This window comes from Alligator mississippiensis, chromosome 11, assembly GCF_030867095.1.
Source record: "Alligator mississippiensis isolate rAllMis1 chromosome 11, rAllMis1, whole genome shotgun sequence".
NCBI classification, from domain to species: domain Eukaryota; kingdom Metazoa; phylum Chordata; order Crocodylia; family Alligatoridae; genus Alligator; species Alligator mississippiensis.
Window position 1 is genome coordinate 1,700,539 of NC_081834.1, and position 18,530 is coordinate 1,719,068.

The following is an 18,530-nucleotide window of genomic DNA, read 5'->3' on the forward strand; positions in this document are numbered from 1 at the left end:
GGGAGAGAGAGATTCCCCCCATCACTTCAGCAAGGGGAGATGCTGCTCAGCCATGGGGCATCTCCCCAAGCCAGTGCTACTGAGTCAGGCTGTGATCCCAAGCTCCATGTGGCTGGGAGCTGTCCCCCACTCTGGGACAACTCCCCCGAGGCCAGGCCTGGCACCGGGGGAGCCTGGAGCTCCCCCTGGTTACTCTAGCAGGGTAGAGTAGAGCAGAGCAGGAGCAGCCCTGGACTCAAATGCTCCCATTGGGAGCAAATTTGCTCTTGATGTGGGTGCACATGTTCTTGGGTGCAGTTTAACCTGCACATGTAGACGTGCCCAATGTAACGTAACTTTGAGATCTTAAGGATTACAGTAATCCTGGCATGGGGCAGCACGCTGCTCCGTTTCATCCCTCCATTCATGCAAAGCACTCCTACATCCAGTCAATAGCGGATCTTGCCTTCCAGCCTCCGGGTGGAATAGCTGCAGCCAGGTTAGGTGATGTGGTTGTGGCATACTTATGCCTTGGTGATCTGTGCTGCTGCAGCTCTTCTGACCTGTGTCTGAGGACTGGGCCTAACAGTGAGGAGGCCCACCTTCACTTTGTGCCATATTCCTCATGAGCAAATGGGGCACTGTCTCATAATCCCTGTTATAGAAGTTGGTCCTTGCTTAATGGGTTTTTTCATATAACATTATTTTCCACATTATTGTAATACAGAATAGTTGATCGAGCTCTCGTACGTAATGAGGCGGAAGTCAAACGCTAACAATCCTGCTACCAATTAAAAGACAAGTGACTAGCTACTTATTGCTTTCCTGTATCTGTTCAGGGTGACAAGGTGTGCTCCTGCATTCCCATCATGCCTCTAATTATAACAGAGTTTGAAAGCTGTATTATCTGCCCAGCGCAGAGATTGCGTATATGTCTGTAGCAGAGGGAAGAGTCATCCACCTGTTCTAAAATCAATGCTGGGTATATGAAAACAATCACCCCCTTAACACTTCTTTAGCTAATTAACAAAGACGAGCTCAGAGGTGGATTATTGAAGGAGCTTTGGATCTTGACCCCATGCTCAACTAGGCTCCGAACAGCAAGTGAAGCAAAGGAGCAGCGAGCTGATTGCCCTTGGCCAACTACCTTCCAGGCTGGCTCCATTTCCTGCAGTAGAAGACAACAGACAAATATCTGTCTAGAGGAGAAGCATGTCAAAGCTTACTTATTTCTTCAGAGGGAGGAGGATCATTTTTGTACATTAGGTCTTTTATCTTAATCCATCTGACCATACAATATTAGGAGAATCACTTGTATGGTACCATACATTTGAATGATGTTTTATCACCTAGATATAAAACGTGGAACCTATAAAGCAAAGAAAAGATGCATGGCAAACAATTTCTTCCTTAGCAGGGAATAATCGGAAGGCCGACCATTCTAGCTTACCTGGAAGAAGTGACAGGGATCCTCCCTAGGTTTGCCCAAGAGCAAAAAATGCATCATTCCACTTGCTTCCGATATTGAAAAGCTCTTTTTTTTTTTTTTTTTTTTTACAAAACTGTACATGAGTCCGCACGTCTGATGGCAAACAGCTGGGTGCACCGCTGCATACTGTACTACCAGTCATCTCCGGGGAGGAGGGGGTTTCTAGCATTAATAGCCATCTTTTTTTGGCCTTGAGGTAATGTGGATGGTGGAGCTCTCTAGCTCTGGTCCACTGTTGAAGTCCGTCGGTGTTTAGTAATCTGAACGATGCCACGCAAACAGTCTTCATCTTGATGGGTCCTGTGTCACCTGCCCTGTGGCTGAACACGGCACACAAAGTCTGCTGAAAGAGAAGTGACGCTCAGAACTGCCGTGTGGCTTCTACGTACACCGCCCACCTGAAACATCACACGCTCGGTATTAAATACGGATACGTTTAACTTGTATCAGGGTTTTTAGTCTAGTCATTTTTCCAACTGGTACTGAACAGTCAAAGCATTTCCTGGTTCTTCCTGCAGAAGCGGTTTTCTTCCAAGTACGCATTTCAAGTCACTTTTCAGGCTCTAAGGATCAGAGGACAAGAAGTTTGCCATGCAGATTTATTTTAAGACGAGGTAACCTTGGAGAGCAAATAAGAAAAGACAAACATTTGCTTTACCTGTTGAAATGGGGAAAGCTGATCCCTGTAAATACATTGTGCACTGGAACACATTTATCTTTTGTCAAACTGCCACGGGAAGGTTATGAAGCCGTTCTGATTGTTCACGGTTTCCAAACCAGTTTCAAATTAGGAAAGCATCTCTTCAACCTGAGAATTAGTTAGGTCTACTAGACAGAAACAGAGTTCAGTCTGTGCCCCTTAGTTGCCTTTTCTATAAGACAGGAATAACACTTAATTTTTCAAAATCAGTTCAAGACCCTCAGATGACGTACTGTGTAAGCATTCATATTTTTATAATAATTTCCCTCTGTATTTCATGGTGGTGAAATACAACATGAGTATAGGTTAGGAGATGTCCTGGCCAGCCCAACAGCTGAAAGGGACCTCGGGGTTATGGTTAATCGCAAGATGAGCATGAGCCGCCAGTGCGATGCTGCAGTCACAGAGCTAATAGCACACGGGGATGCATTAGCCAATGCATCGTGAACAGGGCTAAGGAAGTGATGCTTCCTCTCTGCTCAGCGCTGGTGAGAGCCCAGCTGGAGTCCTGTGTCCAGCTCTGGGTGCTGCACTACAGAAACAATGTGGAGAACCTTAAAAGGGTCCAGAGAAGGGCCTGGAGGACAAACCTTATGAGGAAAGACAAAGGAATCTGGGACCGTTCAGCCTGAGGAGAAGACCGAGGGGAGACGTGGTAGCTGTTTCTAAGTATGTAAGGGGTGAATATCAGGAGCTGGGAGAAAACCTGTTCCCTAGGGCACCCCAGGGGAGGACAAGGAACAATGGCCATAAACTATTAGAGGATGGTTTTAGGTTGGATGCAAGGAAGAACTTCTTTATGGTCAGGGTGACCTGAATCTGGACTAGACTGCTCAAGGAGGTGATGCAGTCCCCAACCTTGGACGTCTTCAAGAGGAGACTGGACAGACACCCTGCTGGGATCATTTGACCTCAGCAGTATTCCTGCCCAGAGCAGGGGGGTTGGACTCGATCTTTCGAGGTCCTTCCAGCCCTGCATTTCTACAATTCTATGTGGGCTCATACAGCTAACACCAGATAAAGCTTATGGCAGTGTATTTAAACTTGGTGGTGGCATAATTAGTTTACATTATGCTTTTCCTTCTCTTCCAGAGTACATAAACAGGCAGCAGAAGAGCACATGTATATTGACATCTTTTTTTCCTCCAGCTAATCAATCAGATCTTCAGAGGATCTGCCGGTTGTTTAATAGAAGAATGATAGTTATCTCTGATTTTTATTTATTTTTTTTTTTTTTACTTCAAAGGAAGAAGAGATTTTCTAGGTCTTCATTGTATAAGAATTTTTGGTTACTTTTTCATTCAATCTCTTGCTTCAAGTGATGCCATGGAGGAAGCAGTAGTAAAGCCACACATCTTTCTTCTTTGAAGGACTATCAAAGAGCCATTATCTTTTCAAAAGCCTGGCAAGGAAAGTGAGGGCAAACATGATGTTTTCCTACACTCGCACAACTATATTCAAGGAGAATCAGCCCCCTTAACACAGCATTTATTTAAATGGCAGCAGTGGGTTCAGTGCTATACAGCTGGTGCTTTAGGTCAGTGTTTGGCCTGTATTGGGCAGGAATACAGGCCATACAATCATAAGGGTTCCTTTGGTCCTTAAAGCTGGTCTAGAGCAGGGCTGTTGCATCTCACGGGGCTCCTGGGGGAGCCAAGATTTTAGCAGTGGAGCAAGTAGCAGCAGTAGCTAAACCCCGTGGCTCCCAGAGCCAACATCTGCTTAGGGAGTATGTGGGTTAATACCTCATCTGCTCACCCTGCTGCTGAAATCCCAGGTAAGGATCCCTGTTGGGGACTTGCTTCAGCAGTTACAGGGCAAGCACTGGCAGCATTAACCCATTCAACTCCCTAACCCGACATAGTGCCTGCGGCTGCCTGAGGCATTAACGCCGCTGCCACTGGCAGTGGGTCCTGATCCAGCCCCCAAGGAGCTCTGTGGTCCTGATCTGTCCTGTGGGACCAAATGAATGCGACCCCCCCCCAGTCTAGGGTCTGCATGGAGGTACGCCGAACCTTTCAGCACTGCACGTGTGATAGAGGGACAGTGCCTGTAACTATGCAGGCAAAGTGAATATTGGAGGGATCTGAGTAACAGCAGGACACACTGAGACTAGGAAACTGCCATTTTCATGGGGCAGCATGAAGGCAGATGTGGAGAAAGTAAATGAAGAAGGTGATAAGGACTGTTAGTGAAGGGGACGGCAGAACCTGTAAACATCCTTGATGCAAGATGGGTTAGATTTAAATGTGCTCAAGGCAGAGCTACGCAACTACTTTACCACACTTCACCAAAACACACCACACTGCAGCCAGACAACTAATAGGGATTACTTGGACAAGGAAGAGGATAGGCAGTAGGTTGATAACAAGAGACAGAGCTTTTGATCAGTTTGAACTAAAGTCAGTAGGGCTTGATGTACTTTATCCTAAGGTACTACAGGAACTGGCAGAAGGGATCGTGGAGCCCTTGGTGGTACCATTTACCAAGTTGTGAGAGAGAGAGAGAGAGAGGGGAGGTACCAGAGGACTGGAAGAGAGCCGACACTGTGTCTCTCTTTAGAGAAGGCAAGAGGCAGGAGCTGGAGAACTGTAGACCAGCTAGCGTGACTTCCATCCCTGGGAAGTTACTAGAGCATATAAGGAAGAATAATGTATCTCTCTCTTTGAGAAAGCAACTAGGTGAGTAGATGAAGGGAATGCAGTGGATGGACAAAGCCATCAGGTGGACACACAACTGGCTCAATACCTGCGAACAAAGGGTAATTCTAGGAATCTTTGTTGGAATGGCAGGAGGTTCAGAGTTGAGTCTCACAGGGCCCGGTGCTGGTCAATGTGTTTGAGTGATTCAGACGCTGGAATAGTCAGCTTCCTCACCAGATCTGCAGACAACATGAGATTGGGAAACACGGTGGGGGACAGAAGTGCAGTTCAGAAGCATTTTGAGAGATTGGAAAGCTGGGCTAGAGCCAACAGGCTGACGCGCAATACTGACAAGTGCAAGGTGCTGCACCTGGAGCCAGATAATCAAAAATACAAATACAAAATGGGTGACAATTGGTTGGATGGCAGTGATGCAAAGAAAGAGCTTGAGGTTTTGGTAGATCACAGGCTTAAGAGGAGACTGCAATTTGAGGCAGTTGTTAACAAAATAATTATAATACAGTTTTGAGCTGCGTGAACAGGAGCATTAGGTGTATGACATAGGAAGTGACAGTACCCCTTTACTTGGCACTGGCTAGGCCTCATCTAGAACAGTGTGTGCAGTTTTGGGCTCCACATTAAAAAAAACAAAAAAAAAGATAAGCAGAAGTTAGCGGGGGACCCAAAGCAAAGCAACAATAAAGAGCTTGGAAGGCAAGCCGCATGATGGACAGCGTGAAAGAAACAGGAATGTTCAGTTTGTGGAAAAGGTGATATAAGAGAGAACATCGTCAAGTAGATCAAGGGCTGCCACAAAGAGGGAGACAACTGTTCTCCATCACTGCAGGGCATAGGCCATGTAGCAACGGTTTGAAATTGCAGTAGGTTTAGATTGGATATCAGGAAAAAAATGTCTCCGCTATTGGAACAGGCAGGCAGTGAAGTCTCCTGGGACAGTTGTAGACTCGTTGGAGGTGTTCAAGAAGAGTTTGGAAAGGCATTGGTCAGGGATGATCTAGCATTAGCAATGGCTGAAGTGTGCTGCGATGAGCAACAGTTGGAAGGCCAGGAGACACACGCATGCGTCATGAGGAGGTCATGACAAGAGCTCTGCAGCCTAGGGCAGGTGGACATTGGAGAGGACCATGTTCAGCAGCAGGACAATGAAAAGCTCTGGGATTAAAAGAGCTGGGATCAGTTTACAGAGGGAACTGGGTAACACAGAGGAGTTGTGGTTCTCCAGTTAGAGGGTGCGAGTTGTGTCCTTGTCTTTGTGGTACCCAGGCTGTAGTGCAGAGTAGAGGATGTTTGTCTGCTTGTTTTTCTCATGCTTCTGGACTTTGCTGGTTGCCTCATGGTGCCGGAATAACTTCTCCCTCTTCTGTTGCTACAGGAGTCATGGGGGGAGAGCGGGGAGGGGTTGTCTTCCTCAGAAGCACTGGGTGTTGTTGGCTGCAGCCACGGCTGGAGGTTTTGACGGAGGTGTGCTGATGCTTCTGCTGAGACTAACACACCTGGAGGTTCCTGCCCCTCTGCTCAGGATCAGACCGAATGCCACATTTGGGATTGGGAAGGAATTTTACACCATGACCACATTTGTACAGACTTTGTAGGGTTTTTGCCACCTTCTGCAGTGTGAGGGCACCATCATCTTGGATCTCTCAACTGTATTTATAATATATATATTCCTTTCTTGCAGTGGTAGGACATTCACCGTGCCCTTGTCCCCATCCTTTACCTCTAGCAGGTTAGGGTTTTCTTGGTGTTTTGGAATATTGTGCCTTGTTGTTCAAGGGAGTTTTTTTGTGCGGTTTTCAAAATAGATTACACACAATATTATAGGATGCATTAGATTAAGAGCATCCTGCCTTGAGCAGGGAGCTGGACTAGACCTCCTGAGGTCCCTTCTATCCCTACTTTTCTACATTAATTCTTTTGCTTTGCTAAAGATTTCTTTGTAAAGGACATATTTACTTGCAAAAATAGCATGCCTGAGTGATTATACCAAACAATAAGTATAATCCTTTATTTAAAGGGAAAAAAAACAAAACAAGATTACAAGATTAACTTCAAATGGTTTAAATCCAGGCCAGATTGGCATCTGTCTAGGATGGATTAGGAAGAGTGTATCCTGCACCTCTGCAGGAGATTGGACAAGTGGATGCCTGGAGTCCCTTCCAGCCTTACAACTGCCAGGTTTCTAACCTGCTGATTTGAACCCCAAGGAATTATTTTGATTCAAGTCAATCTGCTAAAACTGGAGGTGTCTACAGTAGGCATACTTACATTGCTTCAACCCTGACCTCATCAATTAGCTTAATTCAGCAGTTTACCCACAGAAGCTAAATTTATTTGAGGGATAAACTGGTTTAAGTACATCATAGGCATGCACTAGTTTAAATGCACTGATTTAGATTATTACACCTGTTTACGGATTTAAAAGCAGTAAGTAATTTGGAAAATCATCTTCCTTTTTTTAACTGGTTCACAGGAAATCAATGTAAGATTTACACATGAATTAAGCAAACAGAATTGAAGGCTTACAATTTTCACCAAGCAGAGTTACTTGTATAAACTAATGCTCAGTTAATTCCTGCTCTAATAAATAGAAATATTTCTCTCTTAGAGAAGCAAAGTCTGTCTGTTTATATCTTTTATTGGACCAACTATATAGACAGAAGAGAGATTAGACAAGCTTCTCTGCACAGAATACCTTCTCTCGGGTCTGGGAAAGAAGCAGACCTGAGAAATCTTTTGGGGTGTCAGCACTATAAACTATATTGAGACAATGGGCAGATTTCAGATGTGAAGTATTAATGGCAGCCATTAGCAATTTCCTTAATTCAGAGAAGTGAACGAAGCTCCCGAGTCAGCTACCCAGATGCAAGGATCTCCATCTGTCCTCACCCTCCTCACCATCTCTCTTTTCTGGCTTCTTTGTTTTTCACCAATTAATATTCCTTGAAGTTTTGGAACTCATGGGGGGGGGGGGGGGGGGGTGTCAAAAGTTGCATCAAATACTGGTATAAGACCTGACAGACGTCCACTGAAAGGCGCGATGGGATCTGACCTCCAATCCCAACAGTCACGCCTTCTGCTATGCTGATGGTGCTATCAATCATGTCATATTGCCAGGGGAGGGAGAGCCCGGGATCAAGATCCCAGGCCCCCTCTGTACTGGCAGGTGGGGTGCCTGACAATTAACCAATTGTCAGCTGGATCCAGTGGCCCTTGGGGCCATTTGAACCCCACTGTGGTCCCTGAAGCCAGCTGACTGTCAGCAGATCAGGATTGCCCTACCAGGTCTCAAGTCCTCGGCAGCCCCAATCTGCAGCCAGCTAGCAGGGACTGACCTGGAGGTCTGAGCCCCAGAGTGGTCCCTGGCAGCCAATGATCACCGGATTGGGATGGTGCTGTGGTTCGAGCCCTGGGTTGTTCTGATCTCCCATCCACTGGCAGAGACTGCGATTCAAGTCCCAGGGCATCCTTGCCAGCCGACGATCAGCTGATCAGGACTGCTCTGGGGTTACCAGCCACAAAGATATTACACATTTTTTTCAAGTAATATCTTTGTGGCTAGTTTGCAATTGTATAGCACCATCAATTCTGTGAATGTGTGACCAATTGCTATTCCTGGTGCAATTCACACCTTAATCCTGCCACAAATACAATGTGTGCCAGAGGTATAACTGTGCACAGTAAGGATTTAACTAGCACTACTATCCATCTCAGTTAAAAAAAAAACAAAAACCAAAAAACCCCACTCCTCACTGAAAACTGTAAACAAGTAAACACCAAAGTGCAAAATAAGGCTTTAAGCTATCTCTGGCCACTGCAGGCCACTATTTCTGCTTGCCAGAGCCAAGCATTTAAGAGTAGCAAGCTGATTAAATCACTCCTTATTTCTTCCTCCATAAAAGCTCAGAATTTCCTTTCACTGTAATCCAGCATAAACAAACTACAGCTGGTGCTAAGATTGTAATGATACCAGTTCACATCTTTGCAAAAGCTGTCTGTCATCATCTCTGGGAAACTCAGAACAATTTAGGCAGCTGTAATTAAAAATGACAGTATGTATCCAGCATACTTGTCATCTTGCGTGGCTCCCTTTATGTAAATATTTCCCATCTTCATCACTGGTTATTAAATATGAACAAACAACTTTCTCTGTAAGGATCTTTCTGTTAGCACAGATATTATAATAGTATCATGCTATTATTTAAGGGATTACCAGAGATAAACTACTCAAATATTCTGAAAACAACATATTAAATCACTTTCTCTCTCACTAGCGGCCACGTAATCACTCTATGTAATTACTTATCTACCCAATTTCCAGCAGGACTGTAGATAAGCATTTCCAGCTGCAGCCAGCATGAAAGCCTCTGCATATTGCCTCCTGGATTGCTGTAAGGAGATATTGCAAGTATTGCTCCCTGCCTAGGGATCTGACTGATCAACTTTGCACAATCACTTCTGCCAGAGGCCTTTAGAGGTGAACAGGCTACTGTAAATACACCTTCCTATGAAACAATACAGCATTGCTTTAAGCCAAGTATTTTAATCTTCTCCACTACCTCCTTTAAGGAGAATAGACTTTCCACCAACATCATCATCATCATGTTGTTAGACCACAGTTTAGATTATTTAATAACACAATATTCATATCAGGTTCTTTTGTGACAGCCTTAGAAACTGAAATCTCTGTTTATCCATATCATGTACACCTAATAAACAGCAGCTAGACAAAACTTCTCCATGCTGGCTTGCCAAATGCCCCTTGAAAGTACTTGAGCCTTCCTGATTCTTCATTTGTGGTCTCTATTTGGAGACTGTCCATGGCAGTGCTTGATGGTGCTGGTCTGTCTGTCATAAACTGCACTGAGAAGGAAGTCAACTGAAACTTAAATCCCTCTTCCCCAAGACAGAAAAAAAATAACACCCACAAAACGATTCTGGATGATAAATACAGAATGCTCCGATTCAATCTGGAACCTATTAACAAGGAATAATTATTAACCTGCCTAAAAGGTAGGAGATTTGCAGGCAACAAGAATAACGAACCAAAGTTAATATTCCCCGTTTCCAAAATTTTCACTCACTTATATAAGGAATCACATTTAATATGGTTCTCAGCCACTGTGTAAAAAAAAAAAAAAAAAAAGTAATCTCACCCCCCTGGTAGGGGAAAAGAACGGGGACCTTCTTGCGTACTTTCTGACAGAAACAGTCAACGGCTCCTCCAAGAAAGGAATTAGACCTTCAAAGCATGCAATAGTTCAGATAGCATTAAAGAAACCAGTCACTGGCGTGAGTAATCTAGGCAAATGTCACCTCTGTGGAAACTCTTTGCCAAGTCAGTCAACTGAAAAGCAACTGAATGGTCTCCAGGTGACATCTTTTATTTGCTAATATCCATGAGCCATCTCAGTCTGTGTATGAAAACTCCTTAAAATGACTCAGTTCCTCTCTCTCAGACCAAACACTGCAGGGTTATCATACAGGATGATCAGGGTACAAGCCTAAGGTTTAGGATATCCAGGGTCACACCCCTGTACTTGACTTCCTGCGTGTCTTTGGAAAGCCACCGAGGGCCAGATTTGTAAAGGTGCCTCATTTCCATTAAAACCCATGTTGAGGTAGAGACAAATATTTGGCCCTTAGTTGCTCTCTGCCTCATTGGGATGTCAGAGGGTGACTACATTAGAGACCATGAGTCACAGATTCCATGAAAAGTACTAATTGAAAGAATTTCTAGGTAGATGAGCAAATTCTCTCTCTGCCCCTGCCTGGCTCTATCCTTTTCCCATCTTATTGACCATCTATAGGGAATCTCTGGGGAAAGCTCAGTGGACAAGAGAGTCCAAACAGTTAATAATATGTAGCCCCCTACCTTACTCTACATGATATTCTGTACATGAAATGGAAGAAAAATCTCTCCCAAGGTCAACTGACACCAGGCAACTCCTATGTGATGCTGGCAGAAAGATGGAAGCTCTTTGTGAATTCCTCTGCATCCAAGCTACCGGTAGTTGCTTGTTAAAATAGATTTCTAACCTCTTCAGGATTGAATGAGACAAGAATCCAAGTAGATCAGTGTGCACAGTACTACTCATTATTGCTCCCTTTGACAGGTCAATGGGTGGAAATATGTCATCAGCCTAACCCTGGTTCTCTGTTAGGGTTCCACTTGTGCAATAGACTCTCAATATAACTGGAGCGCAAACTTCCTACCCATTCTTCTGTGAAAGAAACTGCCCTCTCCCCAGCCTAGCCTGTGAGACTAAGGGACATCCTGGGATAAAATCTCCTCTTTCTTTTCCCCCTAATCCTTGCACAGGAGGCCCGATCAAATTGAGTGGATTATAAACTTCTGATTTAATAAAGAAACCAGTCATTCGTTTGAAATATTCTGGAAAATGCCGAGTTCCAACTACAAATCCGTTAGTAACAAGAAAACTAAGAAGCCTCTAGAGAAATGTTCATGTGCAACTTTTGATCTGACACAAGGCCAGTACTGGAATAGTCTCCCAGGGAAAAAACATAATGGATTTTTTTCCAGGAAAAAGTACTATGAAAAACCTATGACTAATTGCTGAACTATCTAAAGCTATTTACAACTATTTAGGCATCAGAAGAAGATTTAGCAGCTTACTCAAACTCATAGCTTACTCATAGCAAAAGTTGGCAAGAAGGGAAAAAAAGGGACTGCCCTGCCCTTTACAATTTTGGGCGGGAGGCATGAGAAACCCCACCAGACATGCTGGCTAAAATAAAGAAATAAACAAATAATCAGCACTCCAGCTCAAGGGTTATGGGCACATCAGTGGGGAAACAAATTCAGACAAAACTTGAAGAATAACCCATTTTTTTCTGTTTCATAGGAAATTCTGACAGTTCAGATTTTTCTTTCACCCCCAATTCTAGCAAGAGTTAAAAACTTGTCATCATTCCCCCCCCCCCCCCCCCCCCCCCCCCCCCATTTGGTTGATTTATTTTGAAACATTTAGATTTTTCAAATCAGGATTTTCTGGCAGGACAGCTTCTGTCAAACTGTCAATCTGCTCTGTTCACAAAATCACACAGATAAGCTCTGGCCAACCATTTCTTTCTATGTTAGTTGAGATTTCATTTGATTGGAACTACTGTTTTTAATGGTGCACAAATTTAATATGCCATCTTACCTACTTTAACTCATTAAAAGCAGAAAGGATATTCAACCTGGTCCTATGGTATGTGAAAATACCATGATAGGATATGGCCACATGGTGTGTTATACTTCCTGAAAGGATTCTGAAGTTATGATAAAGATTTGGCATGCTCATTACCTCGTATTTCCTTTGTGTCACCTGTGAAAGAAAGCATCAAGAAGTGTGTAAAGAAGTATGCAGCATAAAGAGCGATTTCCAGGAGTCATTCCACGCTCTGACAGTGTCTGGGGCAACCATTTGATTAGATAGTTTTGTGGAAGGTTTCCAAGGTTTTCCAGATAAATAAGTCTTGGTTTCAGACTGGTTTTCTAGCCTCACACTGAGGCTAGTAGAGGGCCCTGATGGGGTGCTTACACAGAGACTTGTTAGAGAAAGCTATTTCCAACTTTAAAACCAAAGAAAGTGAAAACAGGTGGTCAGTAATAGTGTCCTTTAGGAATCATTATTTTATAAGCCCCAGCAGGTAGACTGTGATGAGCAGAAAAAAAACCCAAACTTAATTTCTTTATTATTTATTACTGTATTGTAGGGACTAGTCAGCCACTGCCATTAGCCCGTGCCCCCAGGACATTTGATTCCGTTTAAAATTAAGCTAAAAATAACTCCTTGTCATTTCAACCTAGTCAGGCTGCTTAAAATATATATAATCACACACAAAAAAAAACTCATCAAAACAACATTATTAAATATTGCAAAGGCAAGCACCTGTGTTGGGAAATGCCAGAATCAAGGCTACCTATACATTTGCCTCCTTTGTGCACATGCATTATGGAACAGTTTTTGAATACACAATCAAACACTATTTCCCCCCCACAGGATCCCTGCTCAGCCAGTACACATGGTGGATGGTGCTCAATTGACATGCAGCCATTCAATATTTTATTTTCTTCCTGTTCAGTAGGTGTCCAAAACTATTCAGACCTGGGTATGGAAGATGGAATTATTAGTGAATTGTCTATGGGACTCATCACCATAATATCATAAATATTAATGAATTTATTTTTACAACGGCCTGCAAGATGACGATGTGCTATTTCACCCCATTTTACAGATGAAGAACTGATATATTGAGATCTGAGGGGTAAAAGTAGCCACTAACTTTGGGTGCCCAGTTTAAGATATCTAGAACCAAATCTTTCAAAGCATATAGTATAAAGCACAGCTCCAACTGGCTTCAGTTACAGGTATGACTGTTCAACACTTCTGCAAATCAGACCCTAGGGTCTTTCAAGCAGGATACCAAGAAAAATGAGGAGCACATAATTAGTGATCACCCACTAAGTCTTACTTAAGCAATTTGCCCATTGTGCAGCAACTGCCTTAGACATAAGACAGTCCCTTCTCTGCCTCCAGTCCATAGCCCCTTTCATTAGAGACTGAAGAGACAAGGTTGCACAGACACTAATTCTAGCATTTCCTTACTTTTGACAGCTTGAAATTACAACCTTAATAATTTTATTTCATGTAGTTTTATATATTTCCAAGTTTAAAAAAGGAATAAAAAACAAAACAAAAACACAGCTGTCATAATGTACCAGTGTAGGAATCCTTCCCTCCACAGCCTAGTCTCCTGTCATTTGTGCTAACGAATTAAATAATATTAATAGAAAATTGTCATTTCCTAAGTTGACCAGCACTAGAATGGCAGTGGGTCTGACAGATACTTGGCAGTTACTAACTGAAAGAAGGACCTTGGAATGGGACATCAGGCAGCCATAGATATAGGCATACCTGGTAGGACCGCCAATCATAACATCCTGAAACTGCATACGATATTTTCCTTAAATAACAGGTTCATGAATATAATACACGTGCCCCAAGAAGGAAAAAGAATGTTTAGCATGGAGTACAGATAAATACCAGAGGTTTGAGCTCCCTGGGGGCTGCGTACTGGGGATGCAGTAGGGCCTAATATGGAATGATTGGGTCCAATTCAGTACACCAGCACCAAGGTGGCACGGGGCAGCAGGGCGCAATCTGTCCCACTGGCACTGGGGCTGCATGCTGGGTCCAGCCTTGTGCGCTGCCTTCAGGGCTATGGGCCAAGTCCAGGTCTAGAGACACATGCTGGGCCCAGGGCCATGTGCTGGCACACCAACCCTGCGCTCCATCCTGATCTGATGCACAGCTAGGGTAAGGGGCTCCCCATGGGTCTAGAAATGTCTCTCTCCAGTTAACAACTAAGAACCATTAAAAGACATCCTCACAAAAGTTCTGAGACACTGGAAGAAAATACAGACTTTCTTTGGACACTTTTAAACACAAAAACAGCAATATTCCTCAGCCAGAACCATGCATTTGGCCACCACAAAACTTTGAGAGAGTCTATTTTGCAGCTGGTCCTTAATTCTGCTACACAATAGGGCAAACCAAAAGACTGGGTAGAAAGTCTTCTAAGCTTTGGGGGACTAAGTGAGCAGCTGGAAAAAAAAGTCCAAATTCTGGACCAAATTCAAATTTTGAAGCTATGCAACAGCACAGTGCTCTGGAGAAACTTTTTCTCTGAACGCTCAGCGTACTCTGTTTAAGTGCAGTCTCAACACCGACTTCTGCTAGCAGCCCTTTGACCACTGCTTTCCCTACACTGCTTCAGGCACTCTTCAGGTGGTAAAATCGGTTACAAAATATACACTGACAAGTTGGTATGTGATTAACTGAGTTACAAAGTAGTTAGCAGGGATGAAAGATGCTATGCACTTAACTGGTTTATGCACTTAACCAAGATGTAGATGAAAGATATTTGTTAGAACATGAGCAACAGGCAACAAATTGGGGTTGCCATTATGTTATGCAGTTAAGTGAATGGTGCACTTATGCGTATACATTGATTGGATATGCTTATCTGCATAGGTAAGTGGAGTAGACTATTATTTTATTTTAGGACATACCTCTCCATCCCAACTACTAAGGATAATATTTGGTACTTCTATTTTAAAAGGCTCAGGGCAGCTTATGGTAGAAAACAAAATAACTTATAAAAACAGAAAAAGACAATACAACAAAATAGTATAACTACAATTCCCTTGACATGATGTTCAAAATTTCAGAGGACATTACAAATATGAAATCCCTCCATGACCCTGAGAGGTACTTTTCCTTTCAACAACTTTAACTTTCAAATCAAAAAAAAATCTGGCAGTATATGCTGCCAAACTGTAATTGCAGATATCTTTTTTAATGGATATCCAGATGCTTCTATATACTATTTCTAGGACTTGGTAAAGAATATAGTTCATTTTTTGCTACTATTAAAGGATGCTTTGCTTGCTAATTGGCTTAACTCATATTTAGCCATAATTCAATATTTACTCAATTGAGTAAAAAACAAAACAAAAACAAAACAAAACCCCATAATGACTCCTAGCATAATTTAAACCAGAATTCAAGGTCAATGTGTTTAAAACTAAATTTACATACTTAGAAAATTTAAAAAGTTATTGAGAAAAAAAATCACTTTACACACCCCTTACCAATTATTAGGCACAAGCATCTAATGCTTGTGAAACCACATGCTTCTCTGAACCAGCTAGTCTGTAAGGTGCCAGCCTCCCCTGCCTTCTGCCTGACTTCAGACTAACACAGCTAAGCAATTATTTATGATACTCTTGATTATTAAATATCATCTTACATTTATAAGTTTCCTGATATTTTGCTAGGGCTCAGCAGGCTAGCTTTAGGTCCAACCAACTTTAGGTCACTGCAACAACTGTTTAACAACATACATCAACATGCTGCCATCAATTTAAAATGGAAAATAATAAAACTCTGAACTACAAGAGACAACTGAAACTCATTTCAGGAATTTAGGAAGGCAGATACCCCACTGTTTGAAGTCAGTCAAGACAGGAGACCTTGCCTCAAGTCCTACACTATGTCACTTTAAATACCATGTCACACAAATGACAGCGCCTACAGAAGCACAGTAGTGCTATGAGTCAGCATTGAACTCATGGTCTAGGACAGGGGTTGGCAACCCCACAAAACCACTGGATCCAGCCCACGGATGTGGGGCTTTGGTGGCATTCAGCAGTGCGAGGCTCTGCCTGCAAGTGCTCCCCATGTACTGCCACACAAGAAGGACAAGCGGTGGTAGCCGGTCCTAGCACCTGCCCAAGCACCTGACATGGGGTGTGTTGTTCCGCCCCACAGTGAGCCAGAAAGTTGCTTACCCCTGGTTTAGGAAAAGTAACGGCTACTGAATAACCAACACAACTTCCCACAGTACCCATGTATTCACTGGCTGTCTTCCACCTAAGTATCAGCAATAATCCAGCTCAGCCCTGCTTAGTTAAAGGAACTGACTAGATGACAGCACAAGCTGGTACAAATACAAACAGTTTAAGTCACCATCAATGCCGTTGGCTCTTCTCAACATCTTGCCCTGTTTGAACACTGTTAATGTGCTCAGTGAAAAAGCACATTCAAAATGGGTATGGTTTGTGTTTCCATGTTTCTTTCCTAGGAAAAGAGGAGAAAGGACAATAGTGACAAGGGAACAAGTTTCAATCTAATGTGCCATAAATTGGTGGGACTCCTGGGAAAGATGACACAAGATACAGCTGCTTGCACTATGGGTGAATTTGCCAGTATGAATTTAAATCTGATCACTTGCCTATTCTTTTCATGCATTTAATGGCTATATTTGTTTAAATTATAATTGGTACCTTTTATCCTACTACATCCCATATCTAGCACTTCTTCCTTTGATTCTGTGTTCATTTCCTCTAGATTGAGATAATCCGGCATATTCAACCGCAATAAAACATTGTGTGTTGGTGCCCTGAATGACATTTGCATCTCTTTACCATTATAATTGCAGGCTTATACTGCCAACATATTTACAGTCAAGGAGACTTGCATATGAGAGAGCAAGGGTAAGAGTGAAGTGGCTGACTAGCACTTTACTGTTTTACTTCCTAGAAGTTCATTTATGTATTTATTATATTAAGGTACTTGAGCTTTGCCTCTGTCTTTTCCAGAGGACAGGAGGAACCAGCACAGACTCAGAGATCTTGTCTTCATTAAGAAGTTTATTATTCATATATACACCACATATTACTGACCAAGGGAGTTATAGTTTTCAAATGTTAGATGATCAGAGCCTTGCCTCTCTCTCTGAACACACGTGAGAATGACCAACAGTATTGTCCACGCAAAATATGTCACTTAAACCAGGCCTGCGAAGTTAAAACACTGCAAGGCGCCTAACATGAATGCACCTGTTTACCCCCCGGTTTACCCCCTTGCTGTAAAGGTGCACGTGCAAAGGACACGCGGGTAAAAACAGTGTGTTTTCACGGTGTTAGCTCACGCACCCCGGTCAGTACAGCACCGCTGGAAAGGTGCAGGCAGGTGCAGGTGCAGGTGAACGAAGCCACGTCGTAGCTAAAGCTCCTCGTTAGACTGCGACCACAGCAGCTTCTCCCGGGGCAAAGCAGAACGCCGCGTCCACGCTGAACCTTTTGGTCACGTTAGGCAGGAGATTCATGGTTGAACACCGCGTCTTTTATTTTAGTCTCGGCAAGCCCCCCTCCGCCGTCACGAAAGAACTGCTTCTCCCACCCATCGCCCCCGGAAAAGGGGAGGGAGACCCCAATTATGACGGAGCTCCCAGCCGTGGACCCCAGCCTGCACCCGGAGACGAAGGACTGAAAATAACAGGATGCTTGGAGAGGGCCGGTCGAGACTCCACACCACGAACAAGGGTTGCTGGCCCGGCTGCCCGAAACAGGCGAGCCGACCCCATTTCAGCGCTCTCAGGCCAACTGATTCCCTACCTGGAAGACGTGACGTGAACCTTCGGAAGACCTGGGAAGCAAGCGCAGGATTCGGCAAATTGGGGTGCAACCTCTCCGGCAGGGTGCCCTGTCCTCTCTTCTCCCGATGCGCCGCTCCCGTCCCGTCCTGAACCCTCTCCATGGCTCCACCGGCATCACCCCCAGCCGGGCCCGGCCTGGCCTGGCCTGGCAAGGGCAAGGACAGCTGTCCTGTGGGGACTGCCTGCGCCTCCCACGGGGACGTTCAACAAAGGTGGCAAACTCCAAACCGAGGGAAGGCCCCGGGGTGCCCGCCCCACCCCGCGTAACCGCCAGGAAACCGGGACCCCGCCAATAAAAAAATCCCAATTTTGGGGGCTAAAAAAACCCAACTAACCCCCCCAAAATCCACGCTTAAAATGAAACGCTGCTATATAGGCATCTCTATATTAGTGGCGCTTCATTTTAAAGCACAGGAAACGTGGATTTGGGGTTACTTTTTTTTTAAATCTAAAAACTTGAGGGGCTCAGCTCGCTCATGGCTACGAGCTGCCCCAGACCCACAGGCCCCCTCAGTGGGGGGGGGAGCCTCAGAGACCCCTTTTGAGGGGGGGGCCCAGCCCGACAAACCCCCCTCAGTGGGGGGAGAGGGGGGGCAAGCCTCAGGGACCCCCTCACGGGAGGCCGCCTCAGCCCCGCAGAGGGGGAGGGCCCTAGAGACGAGACCGCCCCGCCCCCCGCTAGCCCCGCCCC

General features: G+C 44.2%; 1 long non-coding RNA gene across 1 annotated transcript; it reads right to left on the reverse strand.

Annotated features, from left to right (window-relative positions):
- Nucleotides 1-17,033: 17,033 nt before the first annotated feature.
- LOC109285558 (uncharacterized) lies at nucleotides 17,034-18,484 on the reverse strand. The gene is made up of 2 exons (XR_002093338.2): nucleotides 17,799-18,484; nucleotides 17,034-17,480 (listed from the first exon to the last, which is right to left on the reverse strand). It is a non-coding gene; the product is annotated as an uncharacterized LOC109285558 (long non-coding RNA).
- Between the last annotated feature and the right edge of the window lie 46 nt (nucleotides 18,485-18,530).